At 39.1% G+C, this 23,624-nt stretch overlaps 3 protein-coding genes across 6 annotated transcripts in view; all 3 read right to left on the bottom strand.

Annotated features, from left to right (window-relative positions):
- The window catches only part of LOC109684467 (immunoglobulin lambda-1 light chain-like), a 781,398-nt gene that overhangs the window by 28,509 nt on the left and 729,265 nt on the right, over positions 1 to 23,624 (bottom strand). The gene's annotated exons all lie outside the window — the stretch shown is intronic.
- Positions 1 to 23,624, bottom strand: part of LOC109700872 (immunoglobulin lambda-1 light chain-like) — a 522,506-nt gene that overhangs the window by 45,545 nt on the left and 453,337 nt on the right. The gene's annotated exons all lie outside the window — the stretch shown is intronic.
- The window catches only part of LOC109679554 (immunoglobulin lambda-1 light chain-like), a 332,861-nt gene that overhangs the window by 32,874 nt on the left and 276,363 nt on the right, over positions 1 to 23,624 (bottom strand). The gene's annotated exons all lie outside the window — the stretch shown is intronic.

The following is a 23,624-nucleotide window of genomic DNA, read 5'->3' as shown; positions in this document are numbered from 1 at the left end:
TATCCCATGGGGCTAATCTTATTTCCACTCCCCAATTCAAAACTGAGGAAATTGACACTTAGACAGATTCCCTAATTTTGTGATGCCACAGGGCCAAAAGGAGGCTGGGGTGGGGTACTCTAAAGCCAGAACCTTGTATGATACAACTCACACTTTGTTGATAATGTCACCGTTCTTTAGGCCCAGGTGGTATCACAATGCTTGGTACTTGGGAAAAATTCATATCTCAGAGCCCAGAACATAGTAGCTGCTCAAACAAACCCAAGCTGAGTCTGAAACTGGTCAACCCAGACTTTCTTCTACTTCGTTTGTCCACTGGTGTCATTCAGACTCCCTTATCTCTCTCTACTTCCTGTCCCTTTTGAAGTCATTGAGAGGTCAGCATGCTCTCAGTAAGGATCCCTGAGGATCCCTGAGGATCCTTACTGTCATATAGAAAAGATTTGGGGTTCCCAAGCTCGGGTATGTATATGTCCTATGCACCTCCTTGAATGGCCTTGTGGAGCTGTTGCAAAATAAATGCTAATACTATGGCATAAAGTATAAAATAAAGAATAAAGTATTCTTGGTCTCTGACTCAGGAGTCTGTGTTTAATGCCAGCATCCAGGCAACCGTGTTAGGCTTACATTGTAGCTGGTGAGTTGGGTACAGTCTGAGACTCTTCATTGTTCTTGATAATATTGGTCATAAAGAGAAGGAAGAAAGAGAGGAAGTTAAAAATGGTGATCATGAGTTAAGAGTTTCACTGGAGTCATCATATCAGCTTTCAAGGATGTCTAGGTTGAGTCTTTACACTCCATAGCATTGTTCAGGCAATGTCTGAGGGCCATGCCTATGCTGAAGGCTAGGTTATACTAACAAACCCTGCACATCTTTGACCTTGTGGTTGAGCAAAACATTGGACAGTGATGAGGCATGAACACCCCTACAATGCCAGGGCATCCTTGGAAGTCCCTGATTCAGGCCCAGCTTCTTTCAGCTTGGGTGCATGGTCTTCTCTGTCTGTGACATTGTGCTCCTCACATTATGGATACTGGAAGCAGCCTAGATCCTGGAGGTCTTACCCCTCTAGCACCACATGTGGGTGTGAATTTCCCGGAGCCCAGATCCTAGAAGCAGTGGTTTTACCCAGGGACAGTCCCAGATCTCAGGGGAAAAGAAGGGGTTCTCCCTAAATATACCATCCTCAGATGCTCTGTTCTTCACCCCCTCCAACCCTAACCTGGTCTGCACACCTGCCATGGCCCTTAGGCAGATGTCTGACCACACACCACAAACCACATCCTTCTAGTCTGGCTACAATCAGAAATCTGCATCAGACTGTGTCCTGCAGATGCCTAAGGAGTGGGAGGTACCACTCCAGTGATGCAGCTGCAGCTTTGGCTGTTGCCATTGTCATGCATTCAGATTGAAATGTGCTGAGTGCTGTATCCAATCTTGAGCAGAAAAGTATGTGTTCAGCCTACTCTTTGCCCATCGACCTTAGAACCTAGAGCCCTTCTCTAGGGCGGAATTTTGAGTCTTGTCCAGGAGTTTCTGTTCTTCCCTATCAAAGAGACACCACTGGTTTACTGATGGCTAGTCCTTTCCCATTCTTTGCCCGGAAGTCCCAGAGACTCTTATGACCACACTGTACTCCCCCTTCCCAAGCACAGTTGTCCTCAGTTCCCTGCTCCCCATTGTCCTCAAACTCAAGCCATTGGTTCTCCTCATCTCCTCTTGATGTTCACATGGTAGGAGGTAGGTCTAGGGTGACCAAGCAGAGGATGACAATGTTACAGTCTAGGGACATGACATAAATTATGAGTTTCTTTAAATGCTCAGTTAGGGGCTGGGTCTGCACACAGATCCCAAGCCTCTTCTGAGAGGACTCCAAGAACCCAAAGACTGAGATTCCACTGGTAATCCTGGGAGGGGGTCATCCCTCACTTCATCTGTCTCCCAGTAAGTAGGGAAGATTCCTTTTCTCTCTGTAGATTTCATAGACTGCTCAACCTGGCATTTTTATCTGTTTTTACTGGCATGTTAAAGAAGGTACAAAAGGGAGAATTTCTTTCCTTCTTTCAAAGAAATTTGGTATAAGGAGACTGTGTCCTGGAACTTGATCAGTATCACCTAGAGACATGGAATGACCTACCCTTTTGGACACAGAGTGGAGCCAGCTTGGAACAAAAGGGCAGTATATGGAACAGTTATTATCTTTAACTTCAAACTAACCACCCAGTCGCCTGGAGATCCACCCCCAAGGAAAGAGTCCAGTAGGAGGCAGCAGAGACCAAAAATTGGGGAATCCAGGAAGTGCTTGAACTCTTCAGCAGGAAGAGGCTAAAGATCCAGGTTATGTGTGTGTGGTGGGGAAGGGGAGTGAAGAAAAGAGGGATATACAGGGGTTGGGCTGTGGTTCTGTATTTCTGATGTGTTAGTTAAGCTTTTGTCACTATGAAGAACACTTGAATTAGATTCCCACACCAAACACTTATCAGATGAGCTGGTGGTACAATAGATTTGAATGCAGCAGCATTTCCTGATTATGCTAGAGGAACTGACTGGCATAGAACCTTGGGTCTGATATTTGCAGATAGAGCAAGGAGTCCCAAGGTGACCAGGAAGGAGCTTGGGGAAGGAAGCTGCACTGCCTGAGATCATTGGTCCAGCCTGGCTACTTCCATAGCACAGAACTTCCAGTCAATAGAACCACACCAACTGCATCACAGAAAACCCCTGTGGATCAAAACATAGAGTCCTGAGGATCAGCAAAGTCCTTCCAGTGGCCACAGCTGCATCTTGGAAACTGTGACATGGTCCTAAGTGGTATGAACATGGACAGAATCAGCAAAAGTAGAGAAAACACAGCAGCCTTTGACCTGGAAACAAAACTATGACAATCCAGACAAAATCCCCTCTCTTCTTCTCCCTGTGGAGTAGTGGACTGGATGCAGTGTCTTGAACACTGTGAGTGAGTGTTTTGACAACTGAACCACATCAGTCCAGTGATGAGAATATACACCACAATCTGGCCACAACTCACTCTTCCTTAAACATTGTGAATATTTCATCTGAAAGGGCATAGTAGATTAAAACATTCAACCAAAAACTTGACCTCAGATGTGTAAATCCAAACAATAAAATATAAGTAATATAAAAAAAACCAAAGCAACAAGTCTCCTTCAAAAGTCAATGATTCAACAATAAAGGACAATAGTGAAATGAAAGAAATCGCAAACAATGAACTAAAGAATGATGATAAGAATGATATGAAAATTAAAGAGGACAATTCTAAACACTTAAGTGAATTAAAAGAGTACAAATCAATAGGTAAATGAACTCAAAATATTCAAATAAACAGCTCGACGAAATAATGAAGACACTGGGTGCATGAAAGAAGAATTCACCAAAATTATAGCAATTCTGGAAATGAAAAACTAGACTCAAATAAAGAACTCATTTGAAAGTCTCACTAACAGAATTGAAAAGATGAAAATGAATATCAGGGATTGAAGATTAAGTAGAGGAATTAGAGCATTCAGATAAAGACAAAGAAATATGCCAAGAAAGTACAAAAGAAATATGCAAGACATCTAGGACATCATTAAAAGTTCAAACTATGAATCACCCATTTAGATAAAGGAGAAGAGTTACAACCTAAAGGCATAGACGGTACATTCAGTACTATAATAGCTGAAAATTTCCCTAATCTTGAGAAAAATAGAGGTATCAAGGTACAGTAGGCTTTTAGAACACCCACCAGATAAGATCAGGAAGAAACTCCCCAAAACATATATAGAACAAGGAAGAATTTTGAAAGAGGCAAGAGAGAAGTGATAAGTCACGTATAAAGGTGAATCCATCAGAGTAACAGTAGATGTCTCAACAGAAACTTTGAAGGCAAGAGGACATGCACTGATACATTAAAAGGAAAGAATGTAACCATCAACCTAGTTTACTGAATCCAGTAAACCTATCCTTCATAATTGAAGGAGAAATAAAAATCTTTCATAATAAACAAAACCTAAAGGAATTCATGGCCAGTGAACCAGCACTATGGAAGATTTTTAAAGGAATCCATTACCCAGAAGAGAAATATAAAACTACCAGGAAAATAAGGGAAATAATAGATCAAGCTAAATAAGTAGATAAGGAAATTGGGATCAGGAAAGAAGCAAATGTCATAAAACAATAAAATGACAAAAAATGCCACATACCTTTCAGTAATAATACTAAATGTTAGTAGTCTCAATTCTCCAATCAAAAAGACATAGTATTGTGGGTTGGATTAAAATAAGTCCTAACCATTGGTGGCCATAAAGAAACACGCATTGCTGACCAAGACAAATATTGACATAGGGTGAAAAAGAATGAAAATTAGGGAAGAAATCAATGAAGTAGAGACAAAAATGCAAAAAAAGGCACAGAATCAATGACACAAAAGTTGCTTCTGTGAAGATTTAACAAAATTGATAAACACTTAGTCAAACTAACCAACGAAAGGAGAGAGAAGATTTAAATTAACAACATTAGATATTAAAAATGAGGTACAGAACAAACAGCAACGAAATCCAAAGCGTCATTGGGAAAATATTTCATAAGCTTGAATTCTATTAAAGTTGATAGTCTAGATATGGATAAATTTTTGGATGCATATAGCCTTCCAAAATTGAGCAAAGTGGATATCACCACGTAAGCAAATCTGTAAGAAGCAATGAGATTGAATTAATCTCCCAACAAAGAAGAGCCCAGAACCAGATGGATTCACTGACAAATTGTAACAATGGAAGAACTGACACCAGTGCTCCTCAAACTATTCCAGAAAATTGATAGGGAAGGAACACATCAAACTGATTCCATGAATCTTGTATTACCGTGACACAAAAGCCCTATAGGGACACCACAAAAAATGAAATTATAGACCGATTTCCTTGATGATCAGAGAGACAAAATTTTCTCAAAAGAACACTTGGAACCAAGTTCAATAACAAATTACAAAGACCAATAAAATATTATTGACAATGAATGTCCAGAAGGATGAAAATAAACTTGTGAAGATGGGAAAAACAGCAGGGCATCGGTGGCTCACACCTGAAACCCTAGCTACTTAGGAGGCAGAGATCAGGAGGATCATGTTTTGAAGCCAGCCCTGGCAAATGTTCCGGGAGAACTTATCTTGAAAAACCCTTCACAAAAATAGGGTTGGTGGAGTGGCTCAAGGTGAAAGCCTGAGTTCAAGCCCCAGTACCTCAAAAAAAAAAAAAAGAAAAGAAAAGAAAAAATGGGGAAAACACATTTCTTGCACAAATGACAATAGTTTTAAAAAAATAGTCACATCTTTTGAATGAGGACTATACACTAGCCAAGAGGAAATGGAAGAATGATGAATAAGCAAGAAAAGAGCAACATGAGAGGGTGTTCTTAATGGGAATAGGCTTCCTCCACTTGAATCATTTTGTCTTGGGCCCTATATTGAAGTTTGTTCTTTGGAAAACAGAAACCATTCATGAGTGTACAGCTTCCAATGCCGAGCTTTTGGCACTTCAGAGAATCTCCCTCAAGGAAATGAGACTGGTTATATTAAACCTATGCAAACTATTGCTGCTAAAACTAACAGATATTAAGACTCTTTTATCAGTTACTGTATAAAAGCAACATAAGATATTTGTTAATGGAAGCAAGAGATGACCTGCATTGTCATTGGTGCACTCTGAAATGCCATGAAGTTTACAGTTACTCACACATCTGAAAACTCAGCCTTGGCAGATTTATCTTCAATTATGAAAATAAAAGTGACGCATAGGTGTTTCTATGAATGAGTGTTATAGTTCTTCCATTACAGGAAATCTCCAGGATTTACTTTTACTCACAAGGAACTATTAAAAATAACATCTGTCACACACATTCATATGTGCAAGCCATAATGAACAATATCAAAGATGTCTGAATTTCTTAAGAAGGAAGATGGAAAAGGGAAATAATAAAGAATATACAGTACTGGCGACTATCTTCTGTGTTTAAATCGTGATACCTGCTTATCTCCTTCCCACAAGAAATGGTAATACACAGAGAAGATGAAAAAGATCATGAATAGTTAAGAGAAAAAAATTACTCAAATTGAAGAATTTTCTGATGTTAAAAAAGTAGAAAAAAGAAGTTATGGAATATCCAAGTAGTGACTTTTAGCTTTACTGCTGACAAATATATTATGCCAGTATACTATTGGTAGAAAATTTTAAACAGAAGATAATTAAGAGGAATTAATGTCAAAACTTCATAGTTCATCTAAACAGCACAGATGACTTCAGTCTTATTAGCATAAGATCAATAGATAAAACTGAAATTGCATTCCAGGGAATTCAGTCCATTGGAAGATTTGAGATTTTTTTTTCATATTTAAATCATAGGCTCAAAATAGGCACTGTTAGATGAACTGAATGATTTCAATGAACATACTTATATCAGGGTTCTATTTCCCTTAATTTTGCAGCATTACATCAGATTTATTGATGCCATTAATTTTTAAAATTTGAACAGGAAAAGCATTACTTCAGAGAAAGTACTTGTAATTGTAACAATTATTGAAATATGTTTAATTAATTTAGAAATATTTTCTATATTTAAATTATAACTTTTTTTACAGTTTTGACTGGTTGTTTTTTCTACTTTCTAACTATGAGATATTTTCCTGGGAAGGCAATTCCAGGTTTTTGAAACTGAAGAATTTTGTGAAATTGATTTTTGAGAAGATGTTAACTCTACACAGTTGATGTGTGATGTCATGTTGGTTTATAGGGGTTAACAGATCATTTGTTTTCATGTGGATAATTTTAGTGCATTGCTCATCGAATACAGTTTTTGTAAATATGTATTTTTATTAGCATTTCGTAGTTGTAAGGGAGGGTACATCATGACCTTTACATTGCGATTACAATGCACCTTAAACAGATCCACTGCCTCCATCTTTCTCCCTCATCCCTCCATTCAACAGTTTTCATATTTTCATATTCATACACCATACAAAGTGCATCCATAATAACCCCTCCAGTCTTAATATGTTGTTTTAAAATTAAATAATTTCTCTTTTTGGTTTTTCCTTCTCAAATAGAGAATCAAATGGAAATTTTACCCTTACATATTTTCATTAGGATTTTAAGCCAGGGGTATAACCAGCCTGAGTTTTAGGATGTAACAGTAATTCTATAAAAATGAAGCAGAAAATACAGTTTTTTTTCTTTACAAGGGCATCTTTGTAATGTGTTTTATGATAAGAATAACCAATAAGGATAAAGTAACTTTATTGCTTTGAGAAATTTTGCTCTGTGTTTTATGCACATATTTGTGATCCAATTTTCTCCAACAGAAAAATTTCACTTCTGTCACATTAATATATACCAATAGGTTTTTATTCCAACTTCAAGCACAGTCCTTTAGTAACATCTCACTTTTTATCATCCTTTTGTTTTCAGAAATATGACCATGTTACCAAAAAAATTAAGATTACAGTCAGATAAATTTTATAAACTTAACAAATTGTTTCTCATTACACATGGATAGAAGCCCAAAGTACAATAATAAAAGTGTTATTTGTTTTAGATGTTTAAGTCATTGTAAAATTCTGTCTTGCAAAATATGGGTGAACCTCAGTAGTCAGGTAAAATATACTTAACAAACATCCTATTTTTTTGTTTTGCAGTCCTGAAGTTTGAACTCAGGGCCTAAACCGTGAGCCTCTCCACCCACCCCTTTTTTTTGGTGGGCTTTTGAGACAGGGTCTCACAAACGATTTTATCCAGGCTAGCCTCAAACCATGATTGTCCTCATCTCTGCCTCCTGAGTAGCTACGATTGTAATCGTAGCTGTGATCCACCAGCACCCAGCACAAACAAGCCTTTTAACAACAAAATGGTAACTCATTTTATTATCATAATTATTATTAAGACAGAATAGTTTAGCGTTGTAAGTGCATTTAATTGACTCTGTTTTGGTGGTTTCTTTTTGTTTTTTGCTGCTTGTTCACGCTATTTACTTTTATTTACAGTATATTAGTAATATGAGGGATTTCATTGTGATATTTCCAGAACACATACAGTGTACCTTGAACAAGTTCACCCCCTCTTTGACATTCCTATCCACCTTCTCCTTTTCCCCCTCTTTCAAACAGTGTTTGGTGAACTTCATTACACTGACTTCATGTGTATATATGTAGCACACTTCTCTTCAAACTCAGATTCTTTACTTATAAATGATCAATGGTACTGGAACTACAGTTATTTTTAAATTTTTAAATATTATTCAACCACCACCACATGTACTTCTCTGTTTTGTTTAATGAAGGAATGTAAAGCTAATGGTGTGTTCAGCAATTGAGAAAGTGTGAAACTGATTTGATTGGTCTTTAAGTTGTATATAACTGAGACTACTTCACTAATTGTGAGATGAATTGTCATCCAAAATTAATTTCTTAGTCATTAATTACTTATGTTAAAAAAGAGGAAAGCTGCAGCTTTCTTTACAGATTCCTGTACTAGTAAACTAGCCCACTACTGGGTTCTGGAAAATGTGCGTTTTGTCTCTGTGCTTCAGTCATTTCTCTAACAATTTAATTTGCTAAACCTCGGCATATATATAAAACTAGATTCTTTTAGAGAAGATGTAGGTTACATAGAGGTTAGGTAAAAGGATGACTCATGTCATCTAGTAGAGTTTTGCTGAGCTACTGGTCCCTCAGCCTGTGGAAAATAAAAAACCTTGATCTGACCATTTTTTTTCACAGTACTGTGGTTTGAATTCAGGATCTCACAGTTGTTGGTCAGGCACTCTATACTTGACCCATTTCACCAACACTTTTTAGTGTTAGGTATTTTTGCAATAAGGTCTTGTGAACTATTTGCCTAGACTGACTTCCATCCATGATCCTCCTGATCTCTGTCTCCTGAGTAGCTAGGATTACAGGTGTGAGCCACTGGTGTCCAGCTTGGTCTGAGCATTTAAGGCTCAAAATTCTCATGCCTTACATATGAAAGGAGTTAATGATGTAGAATCCAGTATCCAAGCATTAATAACACTTTACTCAACTTTCCTGGAATGACCACCCCCATGTCCACAAACCCCAATGGAACATGGAAGACTTGGAACTTTCAAGGAAGCCCTCCTTCTTGAGCCTGCCTACTATCACCCCTTGGGAGTGTATTTCCACTTTGCTTGGAATTAATAAACCTGCTCCTGCCTAAGTCTCCTCTGTGTCTATTCTTGAATTCTTCTTCTGGCAAGACCAAGAACATTATGGCCCTCAGATCCGGTGCCCAGAATGTCATAACACCTTCTGGTGAGCCAGCCAGGAAAGTCAAGGGCACACCTATGTAGGAGCAGGTGCTTTTATCCTTCATCAAGTCTAGTAAGTCAGTCTTTCTACCACATGTTCCACTTGTCCACTTGTTTCTTGTCTCTTTTTCTTGAGAGTGAAACTAAAATGCCACATACTGCAGACATGGGTTGAATGAGTAAATGTTACTAGGACATTTACCATTTGAGGACTCTCATGACAAGGTGAGTGGGTCATGGAGTGGGACAGAGTGGCATTTAGGCCTTTGCACCTACTTTGAGTTAAACTCCACTTAACAATCTAAGGACACTGTTAGTAGCATCCACATCCAATCTCTCTGGCTTGTCTCCCTTAGGTTTTTGCTGACTTTGATCTCATATGTTTCCTAATTTCTTTTACTCTCTGTTACGGATCTCAAACATACTTGTCTTGGATTGGCTAGTTCACCTCATATTGTTTTTGCTATATTATGTCCATCATGGTAGGTGAAGGAATTCTAGCACCACAGGCATTTTCCAACAGTCAATATGTTATGTGCATTACACATTTGAATGTTTTATTTACTATTAGGGTATCCAGGGGACAATGATTTCCTATCATGGGCTTGTCTTGTTTACCAAATGATCTCTTGCCATAACATACAAAAATGTGGCATCACCCTAGTTAGCTTGAGTTTGTTTGACTGTAAACTTTGGCAAGTTCAGGTTTACCTAGAAACTAGAGAAACAGCCCTAAAGGGTCTAATGACACTGGCATTGAATTGGCAGAAATGAATCTTCAATTGTATCTAAAGATAAGATAGGATATTGTAACTAGTGGACCTCATTCTGGCATCCCTAAGGTTCATAGATTTTAGAGGGGCCAGGAAGGATCCAAGAGAAGATGTAGGTTACAGTGGAGTGACCAATGCCAGGCTGGAACACAGACCGCAGGATGCTAGAGTGAGTAGGGTGTCTACTGAGGAGGGGTGTCCCTCCCTAGCAACACAAAGACTATGGTTAAAAATTCAGAATGCTTAATTTCTCCTTCAGCATTCCCAGGTCCTGCCAGGAGCAACCAGATCACCTTTTGTCTGTTTTATTCTTTCCCTCTTGTCTGTTAAAGAACATAGGCAGTTTTCAGTTAACCCCAGCCACCTCTCCTCTGTGATACATTTTCAAACTTGGCAAGCAATTATCTATGAATTCTCTCAGGAAAAAAGCTCAATTCTATTTCTGTAATGTAGCTTAGTTCCAATATAAATTGAAGGGTGGAGAAATTTGGGCTGAACATGCAACTAGGTCTCTTGTGCAGAAGGCAGAGCAAAATGGTCTAAAGTGCCATATGTATACATATGTCTGGCCCTGAGGGAAAAACCCAACTTATGCCATCAGTTCTCCCTAGGAAGATGGAACTTATCCTTGTAGCTTACATTGGCTACTAAGCTTCAAAGACTTTCTATCAGGGTTCTGGTCAAAGCTCATGCCTATTCATCTGAGGCAGTCCCTTCTCAGATACTGGGACAGCACTTTTCTGACAGCTGATCTCACTGTGCCTGAACTCGCTGTGCCAATTCAACTCCAATACCTCCATTCATATGCCCAGTTCTAGGAGCTGACCCAAAAGTAACAAATGAGACCAAAATAACATGAGAGATTTATAGAGGCCATCAGGAAATAAACTAATACTTACACCACTTTTCAAAGTTGTCTAATCATTCTGGGGATACATTTTGTTTGACAATCACATACAGGCATTTGGAGGAACCTACAAAAGCTGCCACTGGGCCCCCAAATCCCTCACACACAATTATTACATGTAGCCTTCTAAATCTTTAAGTGAGATCAAGCAGAGGAGGAAAGATGTATTGCACAAGATGAGAGATGAGACAAGATAAGGTTAAGAGGCAAGTCAAGTTTTTGGTCACCCTCTGAGGAGCGATGATGACCCCAAATCACTTCAGAACTACTCACCTGAAGGCCCCAATTAAAGGAATTTTCTTTAATTGTAGTCTGGGCATTGAACCAAGGAATACCCACAAGGATGACAGCCATCAGAGACACTCTGCCCCATATGAAAAAGGCATTGGAAGTGAGATTTTCCTAATTTAGGAAGGGGCCTGGGATCAAGACTGGAAAGTCATGTGTAACTGAGATGCCCAGGGTCCTCAGTGGCTCTTTCCTCAACCTTGTGTAGTAAGCATAGCTGATTCCTTATCAATTTGGAGGACTGTCTTTTCAGTTTTACTGTTTCATCTTGGATCTTTAGCTTCCAAAATCTGTACTTATATGGGGTTGAAAGAAGGGCTCAACAGCTGAGGTTTAGTCCTAATCTTTCCTGTGTCTGAGAAGATCAAATAATTATCAATCAATTTGACCTTTGTAACCTACAGTGCAATTACAGGGTTAACAAATAAAGGTTTTTGGCTCCTTGTGTGTTTTCTCTCTCTTCTGCTTTTTTTCTTTTTTATACTAAGATAGTTTTTCTTTTCAAGGTCATTTGGAAGGATTTTTAAAATTTTTAAATCTTATGTATCTCTAGAGAGAGAATATAACATTCTACAACTTGTTGAATCATGTAAGACTAAAGGGAAAATATGTAAAAGGGTCTTTTTTTCAAATAACTTTTATTAGTCTATATTAATTGTACAATGTGTTTGTGCCATTTCACACATGCATATGCTGTACATGGTCAGATTAACCCCCTATATAGCTCTTTGCTTTCCCCATTCTTCTTCTCTCTCATTATTTCTCAACAGATTTCAGTGGGTTGCCTTGTGTCATCTTTATACACAGACACGATGCATGTTGTCATGGTTCCCCTACCCCCATATCATTTTCTACGAAATCCAAGCAGCAGTAAAGTCTGGATAAGACCTGTAGCAGCTATATGCATGCAGGTGATTGCTACGTATGTCATACTGTCATGAATACAGTTTGGTCAAAAAACAAGGTAGATGACATTATATAAAAAAAGATTATAAATAAGAAATGTTTTTTGGAGGAGAAAGGGTTTAGGCATGAAACTAATGTTTCAATTCAAAGTAAAATCTTGTTCCAAAATGTAAGTAGACAGATAAGGGGCAAAACCAGAAGGCTAAAAGTATGTCACAGAGTGATCGTGGTAGGGTTTATGTTGAAATGCATTTAGTGGAATAAGGTAGGGATTCAGAAGAGGTAGAAAAACTTGTAAATTAACAGCAAATTTTTTGAATAAGAAATGACTTTTTAAGAAAATTAAGATTTTTCCAAAAGTAATGGATATTCCAGTTGGAAATAGGTAAATAATGGCAAAGCCAACAGGGTAAAATATGTTGTGGAAGAAACGTGGCATATCTTGTGATGAGATACAATTGAAGGAAAACCCAGTGACCAGGCTGGCTGCAGTGGGTCATCCCTGCAACTTAGGAGGCAGAGATCAGTAGGATACAATTTGAGATCATCTTAGCCAAAATTTAGCAAAACCTCATCTCAGCAAACAATTCAGGCATGGTGGTACTTTTCTGTAATGCCAGATACACAGTAAGAGTAGGTTAGGGGACTGTAGTTTGAGGCTGGTCTGGTGAAAAATGTGAAACCTCATGTGAAAAAGAAAAATAACTAAAGCAAAAAGTTCTGGTGATGTGCTTCGAGAGGTAGGGCATTTGCCAAGCCAGCATAGGCCTTGAATTCAAACCCTACTACTACCAAAAAAAAAAGAAAGAAAAGAAAACCCAATGCTATCTTTGTAAGTTTATGTAGATCTCTGAAATCACAAAAACATTTCTCCAAGGCAAGGGGAGATATGAAGGTGCATGGCATGTATGGCACACCCTTGCTGGAAGTAGAGGACTTCATGTGATAAGAAGCAACCCATCCCCTCCTTTGTTGAAGTGGCCAAGGTTGCCTGCAAGTAAGGGCCACACAATGTGGATAGAAACCTCATGTTAAAGTATGTATATATTGGTGCACTACTAATTTACCAACTACATGGACTCCAGTGACACAGAGCCTTAATTCATGGCAGTCTCCCCAACGACAAAGGACAGTGGGAAAATGAACTTGGAGACATCATACAAGTGAAGAAGACCAGGCTTATCTTATTGGTGGTCAACTCTGCTCTCCAGAAGTACACTGCTCATATCTCTCCAGTGCAGAAAACACACTAAGGGCGTATGTGCTCTGGGGCACGCTCTGCCCTCTGCATGCCACAGTCAAAAAATTCCACCTGACATTGCAAACAGTAAAGGCAGTGACACGTGACTGGAAGAAGTGGTATCCAAAAAGACTGCCAGCCCCTTGCAGAGCAGTTATTATTAAGCAGCAGGGATTGCCAGAGGGATACAAAAAATATCACAGCCACTATAAAATATTGGGTAGAGAACATACATAAAACAATTGTTCAAGAGTTTAAATAAAGGCAACATGAGTGGGTGAAAAAGAGTGCTTCCAAAAACTATAGGGTGGTTAAGTAAAAATCTCAGTGCCAGAGATGAGTTCCTTCCCTATGAGTTATTGACCTGGGAGATCCCTGTCACTTCCCACATCATACAGGATTTTGCCCCAGTACTTGGTTGCATGCAAGAACTGGATAGTATGTCTCTATTACTGAAGAGACCACATGTGCTGGTTACAGAACATGGAGAAATCAATCTGGGAAATAACTGGAAGCTTCCTCCCTGCTGGCTAGTGCTTATAGTGCAAGAAAGCACTATTCAGGCTTCCAGGAAAAATTTTTGCCATTGGTTCTGCTTAGCTGTGATTCCATGTGTTACACTATCAGCTTTCAGCATGCCCTGCAGGATATGCCCACCAGTGCAATAGTGGCGTGAGTAGTATGTGTTCAAGAAACAATAATCTAATTGGATCTTAGTCCCATTCCAAGGGAAAGAGCCCATATTTGGTACTGTAAGCAAGGACAGAAACTTGTGGCTAGGAAGGTCATAGGCCTCAGTAGGGAAGTTAATGTCATTGTTCTGTTAAATGGATATGACTTGCAGGAAAAATTTCTGTATAAACACTTGTGTCTACGACCATAGATTACTGCAGCTGACAGCCACAATCAAGGAGAACCTCTTCATGATATAGGTGACCATAGCCTCAACCCATAACAAATCCAGCTGTTGGGCTTCAGAAGTTCTGTGTTCAAAAGATGGAGCAGCAGAGCTTTCAGCTAACACCACAAAATGAACATCATCAACAGCTGGGAGCTCTAGGTCACGTTGGCACATTGTTCTATCCCACCATCCCAGTCTTGACCACCATCCGTCATTGACAGTAAGAATAAAAGATGAATCCATAGGTAGGGCTCAATACCCCAGTTTAGTGGGAAGTGGTTTCCGAAGAATAGATCTATGGACCTTCTCCCACATAAGGATGCAATGTCCAAAGTTCTTTTTAAAATTCTTTTATTAGTATATATTAGTGTTACAACTTTCATTGTAGCACTTCCATATATTGTCCCTCCTTCCCCTCCCCCTTTTTAAAATGTCTGACAGATTTCAATGTTTCATAGTCATACATGTGTAGAAAATACCCTACCCTCCTCCTCCCCTTAACATAACGTATTTTACATTCTTGTCCTTTATTGTTTAAGTTTCTATTCATTGTTCCGTGAGCTTTTGCCTTGGTGTTTTACCTGTAAATATATCATGTTTTGATCAGTCTAATCCCCTCTATTATTGTTCCTTACCCTTGTCTCCCTGCCCCATGTTGTTCAACACATTTCAGTGCATTTTTTTGTGTCTTGTTCCTACACAGGTGTGATGTATGTCAGTATTATTCACCTTCTATCACTTTCTTCTTTTTTCCTTCCTCCCCTTGTCTCTTGTAACAGTCCCATTTTTGGAAACATGTTTTGTATATATATATATGTATGTATGTTACTACTTGTATTTGTGTTTGGATCTGTCATGCACATACAAGAAAAACCATGAAACGTTTGTCTTTCTGAGCCTGGCTTACCTCACTTAACATTATTTTCTACAGTTCCATCAACTTACCTGTGAACAACAAAATTTAATTCTTCTTAATGCCTGAACAATATTCCATTGTATATATTTTCTGTTGTGTATATACCATATTTTCTTAATTCACTTAACAGTTGTAAGGCATCTGGGTTTTTTCCACAGCTTGACTATTGTGAAAAATGCTACAATAAACATGGGTGTGCAAGTGTCTTTATTGCATTCTGACTTACATTCTGCAGGGAGCTTTCCAAATTACATCTCTTAGAGAATTTTATTTAAATGGAACATAATAATGACCTCAAACCTTTATGTACTCAGTGGATTAAAATTTGAAATGAATTTGAACAGTTCCCAGTGAGCGTGCTATGTTTACAGTTGTTAGGATAAACTATTACAAATAGGTGTTAAAGTAAAAAGAAAATTCACGTTTGCTTCATATTGAAGAGAGATTGCTGTAGGACCTTTAAAAAATAGAGGTAAAAATCAAATTGATTTGCACAAGAAGAGCATCAGTGTGTTAAGAAAATTAGTCACAGCTCTATGTATCTATCTATCTATCTATCTATCTATCTACATATATTATATACTTTACTAAAACAAATCAATGAGAGATGTGAAGTTATATCGAATTGCAATTTCAATCTGTGTTTCCTCATAGTACATGATATTGAGAATTTGTTCACATTTTTTGCAATTCTTTATGCCTTCTTTTGAAAATTGTCCATTCTAGTCTTTTGCCCATTTAAAAAAAACAGGTTGCTTTTCCTACTAATTGAGTTTTTAAGTTCTTAATTTATTTCGGATCTTAACTATTTATCTTATGTGTGTGATTTGCAAAAATTTTCTCCTAAAATATGGATTGACTCTTGTCATTTTTTCTTAATTTTTATTTCATTCATATGTCCATACAATGTTTGGATCATTTCTTCCCCCTTCCCCCACCCCCTCCTGAGTTGACTCTTTATTGTGATATTTTCCTTCCTGTGCAGAAACATGTATTTTCATGTAATCTAATTTACTTCTTTCTTACTTTTAATTACTCTTAGTTTTGGGGCCTATCTATGACATCAAAACTGCCATTGCAGGGAATAGTGACCTTCTGGCCAAGTGACAAGTATACTGGGGCAGAAGACAATGAGTTTGGTGTGACAGCTCACCTACTTCTTAAGGGTTGATATAAGAGGGCAAATCATGAGTTCACTGGGTTTTCATTCCTTCTAAATTTCTGTCAAATGTCTCCTTTACTGAGGACTGAAGGATAAAGACTTCAACACATAGATAGATGTACCTCAGAGCAGACTCCAGAAGATCCACTGTGGCAATTTACCCACAAGCTGTGCCTTATCCACTGAACAGTATCAGCAAGGAATGGAGTTATTCAATGCATACAGTGTCCATTAGCTCTTCCTCATTCACAATTTGGGAAAATACTGTGTAGTAGAAAAGGAGGAAATGATTCAAATTTGAAGTGATGGAATGAGGGAGCAGTACCCAGGAAGTCATGGAGAGGTGGGGCCTCCTAGTTGGAAGAAGACACATATTATTGAGGACACTCCTTGCCCAGCTCAAAGGGTACCAGCTGAATGCTCTTTGAATGGTTGACCAGCTCTCTGACTCAATACCTGCTTTCTCAGGACATCAGTCAGCATGACCTGATGACCACAATACTCACATCCTCTAGTCACTGTGATAGCACTAAGTCATGTGGCAGAGTATTCTTTGTGTGCAGTTATTTTTCCTGATGTCAGAACCCAAGAAAGTAGAACATAAAAGGAGGTCCATAGGCTGAACATCCCATAGTTAGATTTTTTTTCTACAATGAAATATTAACATATTTTTAAATGCCATCCATTGTCAACTGTACCCCACTTTGTATGCACATTGCCTGCTGTTTTGAAACACTGCATGTCATATATGAAAGAGCAATTAAATCATGCAAGAAGTGCAAAAAACCAAAAGTATATCCATGTTTGGCATCATGTACAGGTATTAACTCAAAGTAGATTAAGGACCTTAATATAAGAACCGAAATCTTGAAGCTAGTACAATAAAGAACAGGGAATACACTGGAAACAATAGGCATAGGTAAGGACTTCCTTGACAGAACACAACTGGCTCAGCAATTAAGAGAAAGGATCAACAAGTGGAATCGACATGAAATCAAAAAGCTTCTGCGCAACAAAAAAATGGTTTCTAAACTGAGGAGGCCACCCACAGAATGGCAGAAAATCTTTGCCAGCTATACATCAGACACAGGACTGATAACCAGAATATACAGGAAACTCAAAACACTAAACTCCACAAAATATCAATGACCCAATGAAAAAAATGGGAAATAAACTGAACAGAACCTTTTCAAAGGAAGAAGTTCAAATGGCTAAAAAACACAAGAAAATATGCTCACTCTCCCTGGCAATAAAGAAAATGCAAATCAAAACCACACGAAGATTCCACCTCTTAATGGTAGAATGGCTACCATTGAGAGCAGAAACAACAACAAATGCTGCCGAGGATGTGGGAAAAATGGAACTCTCATACACTGTTGGTGGGAATGTAAGCCAGTACAATCACTATGGATGATAGTATGGAAGCTTCTTAAAAAAGTAAAAAGAGATCTGCCATACGACTCAGCAATATCACTTATAGAGATATACCCAAAGGAATGTGAGTCAGCTTACAACAAACACACCTGCACATCCAAGTGTATTGCACATCCATGTTCAATGTAGCACTGTTCATAATAGCTAAGTTATGGAAACAGCCAAGACGCCCTACTACTGAAGAATGGGTTAAGAATATGTGGTACTTACGCACAATGGAATTTTGCTCAGCCACAAAGAAGAACGAAATTTTGTCATTTTCAGGTAAATGGTTGGAACTGGAGAACATCATCTTACATGAAATTAGCCAGACTCAGAAGACCAAAAGTTGCATGTTCTCTCCCATGTATAATATAGTCCTAATATACACACAGCAATATGAAACAATTGTCACACTAAGGAGAGGTCACTCGTGGAAGGGGGTAAGGTAAAAGAAGGAAACTAAGAACTTGAATATGGGTGATATACTCTCTATATAAGAATGAATACAAAAATCTTAAACTGGCTGAAACTACCATAAGTAAAGAACTAAGGTAGTATGCAGATGATTAGAGGAGACAAATTAATTGAGGGAATAACACAGGTATATATGAAAATATCACAAGAAAACTCCCTGTATAGCTACATTTATCTCAAATGAACAAAAACGTCATTTATTTTCTTTTTTATCTTTGCCCCTTTCTTTTCTGCAAAATCAAAGAACAGTAGATTGGAACAGGTCCTGCTCAGGAGGGAGGGTTGGCATGAGTGTGAAGGGGGAAGGTAACAGGGAAAGAAGGTAGGAGGGTGAATATGATGCAAAAAATGTGTACACATGCATATAAATGCAATAATGATACCTGTTGTAACTATTCCGTGAATCGGGGAGGGCATGATAAAGTGGAGTGGTAGAGCAGATAAATTCAAGTATGAAATACTTGATACAATGTAAGAACCTTTGTAAATGCCACAGTGTATCCCCACCTAGCACAACAATAAAGGAAACAATAATTATAATATGAAAAAAAGGAACCATAGTGATAGCTGAGACCTTGAATACTCATATAAGGATGCTAAAGTCTACTGCTTAGGCAATGAAAATCATTAATAATCTATTTAAAATAAGTAAATAATTTTGTGTGCCAGTGGCTCACACCTATATTCCTAGCTACTCAGGAGGCAGAGATCAGGAGGCTCGAGGTTTGAATCTAGCCCAGGCAAATGGATTGCAAGAGCCTATCTTAAAAAACTCATCGCAGAAAAGGGCTGGTGGAGTGGCTCAAGGTGTAAGCCCTGAGTTCAAGCCTCAGTACCACTAAATAAATCAATAAAATCTAGAAAGAATGTAAATAAAGCACTCAAGAAACCCCATACTTGTAAATAGCACTGTCTATGAATTGAAATGTGCTCAAGAATTAGAGCCAATAGAGCCTCAGCAAATTATCTGAACAAGTGGAAATCTGTAAGTTGGGTCAAGTGAGCTCTATCATAGAAAGGGAGGATGATTTTCTAATCAGAGGTCAGACAGGAGCCAAAGTCAGAAAAAATTGGAGGCTGTTGATGTGACCCTGGTGAACTACTCTTGCTTAAAGAGATGACCATCTACATATGTGCATTCAGCATTTCCAAATGGAATAAAAAAGGAAATATCTGGGAATATAAATATTTTCTTATGTAAACATTGTTTTCTATTTTCTTTCTTTTTAATATTTTCTTAATAACAAAACTATGAGTTCATGTATTTGTAGGCACGAATACATTCACAAAGCTATTGCCTATATACATTCTTCAGTCATTTTAATTCAGATTGCTTTTATTGTAGTACTAAATAGTATATACTACTATAACTTGAAAATTAGTCTTTCTATATTTTGTGGTCCAGGTTTAACAGTGTGCTGAGAGTGCCCATCTTCTGAGAATGGTTTGAATGTTTAGGGGTTTTTATCTCAATTCCCACTGTCATGAAACACTGTGCAAGCACTTAGGCTCTTGTCCCATGCTGTGCAGTAATAAACAGCCTCATCCCCAGGTTGTATCCTAGCAATTGTCAAGTAGGCTGAGTTGCCTGAGCGGGACCCGGAGAATCTTTCTGAAATCCATGAGGGTCGGTTGTTATTCTGGTACATCACAATTTGAGGACTGATCCACCCAACTTGCTCCTTCATAGCCCATGTTGTTGCTGTTTCCAGTGCAGGTGAGTCTAGCTGTCTCTCCTGAGTCCTGGGACACTGAAGGGGGCTGAGTGAGTCCTGCCTTGGCCACAAACACTGTAAGGGGTACAGAAAGTATTGTGGGCACTGGATCTTAGCACAATGAGCCAGAATATAGGGCCCAATGGAACTGGTTGTGGCTCTCCCATCCCCCAGGCAAGTTCCATACTCATAGGTGTAATAAGTGAGGAGGGAGAGGAGCAAAGAATCCCAGGTCATGGTGCAGATAGATACTTTGCTTCCTAAAGCTTAGTTTTAGAGCCTTAGCAACCCTACATCTCTTTATAATCACCAAGACTTTCATGGGGGGTGGAGTCACAGCAGTCAAATAAATCATTTCTGAGTATTCCTGTGCTCCCTTGTCCTGCATACTTAAAGGTTTGAAAGACAATGAAAAGCTGACATTGTTTGTTTCTTCACTTCCCCCTCCTCCTTCCAAACTTTCTTCTCTCTCTCTCTCTCTCTCTCTCTCTCTCTCTCTCTCTCTCTCTCTTTCCCTTTGTCCTCTACACAAATCTTCTTACTCCCTGATTTCTCCTGCCTCAAGCCTTTATTTATTACTCTGCCTGGGCAGCTCCATACACATGCTTGGCTCCCACCACAACTCCTTGAAGAGTCCATTTCCTTTTCCTTGCTTTTAGGAGAGTTAAATATATGTTGATACCTGATTCCTTCCCTCCTATTTTAAATTCAGTGTACTTCTGATTTGTGTTTCTTGACCATTTTTACCATCACGTTTTGTCTCGTCCAATTGCAAAACTATAAGTAGATGGCAGCAAAGACACATTAATCATTTTGGGGATCTTATTGACCCTAGAAGCAGTCCAACATGCAATGAGTGAAGAGGAAGGGATGCAAAGTGGTCCACCTATGGGGGACTCACCCCAGAACTCTGCTTCATGGGGCTCCTTGTGGAGGTAGAGATGTTCAAATCCCTCTCATTCTTTCCCTTCATTTCCTTCATTACCAACTCTCTGATTATCACAGTGTGGGAGTGGGTAACTTAAGAATGCTTCTGCATTCCTAAGATGTCATGGACTGATTTATGTTATGGGACTGCTACAGTTCATTTTCCTGTCAGGTAGGGTTTTTTTTTTTTTTTTTTGGTTTTTGGTTTCTTTTTTATGGAAACCTGGGGCTGATGAAGTACTGAAGTAGGTTCCCCAGAGGCATGGGAGGAAGTAGTTCAGGAGCCCTAGGATCAAGAGCTAAGTAGCAGGTGGCTGAAATTACAGATGCAGATCTCCACAGAGAGCTCAAACAGTCCCACAGCACCTCTTCTGGTCCCAGTTCACATTGCTCCTCATCTGAAGTCTTGAACAGGACTTCTTCCTTCTCCCCACAGGGAGAGTTAGCGATGTCCTGAACCCGGGCTAATATCCCTATGGTGGGATTGGGATATGGCCCAAGGCAGACTTAGGGTAGAGGCAATGAAACCACAGCAGTGTCCCTCAAAGACCACTCAGACATGCAAGTCAGTGCAACAACATTTATTCACACTTTGAATGCACACTTACAAGGTCCAAGAGGGAATCACAGCACATGGTCAGTCACTGCACAGGGCACCATAGCAGGCAAGGCTTGTGCTCCATGAATGGAGCCCTATCAAGCATTTAGTTCCTTAGGGCTGAGAATGTTGGCAGGCAGAGCCAGTGCTCCACAAGGGAGCCCTGCTCAGATGTCAGCAGTCAGCTCATTCCACCTGAGAATGCCTTCAACTGGGTCCTCTTGGGGGAGGGAACAGCAGAACCTCTCATACCTAGGATAGAGAGAGTTCCTCTGGCAAGGAGAGGCGCATGCATGAGAGAGGACATAGGAGAGTGCACTCTGCTGTGCCCTCAGCATGTGTCTTTTTTATATGTGATTTTCTCTTCCAGGGTGTTCCCCTCTTATGTCATTTAGTCCTCTGCTGATTGGTTACACCCAAAAGTGGGGACCCCAGCGTGCTGCTCTAGATGGCATTACATCTTAGCATAAGCATAGCCATATTGGACACTACTTTGATTGCATGCCTTATCAGTCCTGTCCATATAGATGGTGTCCTGGTGTTGGCAACAGCTGTTAACCCATAGTCCGCAGGTCTGGTAGCTCACTGATTCTGAACAGCACTATACTCAAAGTTCAGATAAACTTTGCAGCTTGTTAAGTGAAGCTTTATGTTCTCTGCAGAAAAGATGGCCACCTCAGACCCCCAAGTAGAGTGAAGTCTCTGACCATGCCTCATAATGGAGGGTAGGGTTTATTTTGCCTACTATCAGTAGTTTACAACCTATGTAGTTTGTATTAGAAGATGTGTGGTCTCCGGAAAACTGATTAGAAGACTTCTTTCTAGGCCCTTATATCTGAGGTGGAAAGAATCAAAGCATGACATTGAAATATAGTAAAGTACATTAGAAGTGAGGGAAAATTATCATAAGGAAAGCTTTGGTATTTGTTTAAAGGACCTTTAATAAAGTCAAAGGGCAAATGGTAGGGGAAATTCTGGATGGCCTTTGTGGGACAGACTAGAGTGATTGACAGATTCCATTGACTAGGCACATGCACTTAAGCTTTCCCTTGGGTATTTTAATTATGTGCATGTTTTACCTGATTGGCAAACAAAGGCAGGGCCAGAATTGCCTCAAGGTTTTCTGTTTTACAATCTTTACAATTTACTACTGCAAAGGATAGCATTGGAATGAGAAAAGGGGTTTAGCATGAAATGCTCTGGGAAAAAGCCATGCTTCAACCTGCCAGGCCAGACTCTCCAAATCTCTTTTGTTAGACTGCTTTGGTTGGGCAACCTGAGGGCTCATTCAGTGCTTTGCATTTGTAGACAGAGAGAGTTCTGAGATTTAGCTCTTAAGGATAGTTCTGCGTCAAGAATAGCAGAGGGTGAAAGTTCCCTGAGACTAGACACAGCTCCAGTAAGATCTGAAGAGCTCTGCCTCTCATTGTCCTTGCTACCTATGCAGGCTTAATATCTGATAATGGGGATGGGCAGATTACATCAGAAAAGCAGTGCAGAAGGACGTTATAGAAGGGAGGTCATTCTTTATCATCATGGAGAGGAGGTCTGTTCTGGGGATCTCCCTTTTTAGGAAGTTGGGATCTACCTCATAACTTAAAATCATATTGGTTATGCCAGGCACAATGGCTCCCTCATACAATCCCAACTACAAGGGAAGCAGAGATTGGGAGGATTGTCGTTAAATACCAACCTTGGCAACATTATCAAGACCCTACAGCAACAAACCAGAAAGGTGTGTTGAATCATTTCTGTAATTCCAGCTATGGGGGAGGCATCGGTAGGTGTATAATAGCCAAGGTTAACCTGGATAAAAACAAGAGACCATATTTGAAATTGTTACCTAAAACAAAAATGGCTGGCACCCTGGCTGCAGAAGCAGAGCCCCTGCCTAAAAAATGTGAAGCCCTGAGATCAAACTGCAGTACTGCCAAGAAATGAAAAATACAAACAAATCAAAACAAAAAACTTAATTAGCCATGAATAAATTAATGAAACCAGGCAACAGGTTTAAATGAAAGAATTGTTTGTCAAATTAACTGTTCAAATGAAACTTATTGTAATTGTTTTATGTAGGGGAGAAGGGGCTAA

The sequence above is a fragment of the Castor canadensis genome, chromosome 18, assembly GCF_047511655.1.
Source record: "Castor canadensis chromosome 18, mCasCan1.hap1v2, whole genome shotgun sequence".
Lineage (NCBI taxonomy): Eukaryota > Metazoa > Chordata > Mammalia > Rodentia > Castoridae > Castor > Castor canadensis.
The sequence above is the reverse complement of the archived record's forward strand: the minus strand, read 5'-3'. Positions and strand labels throughout refer to the sequence as shown.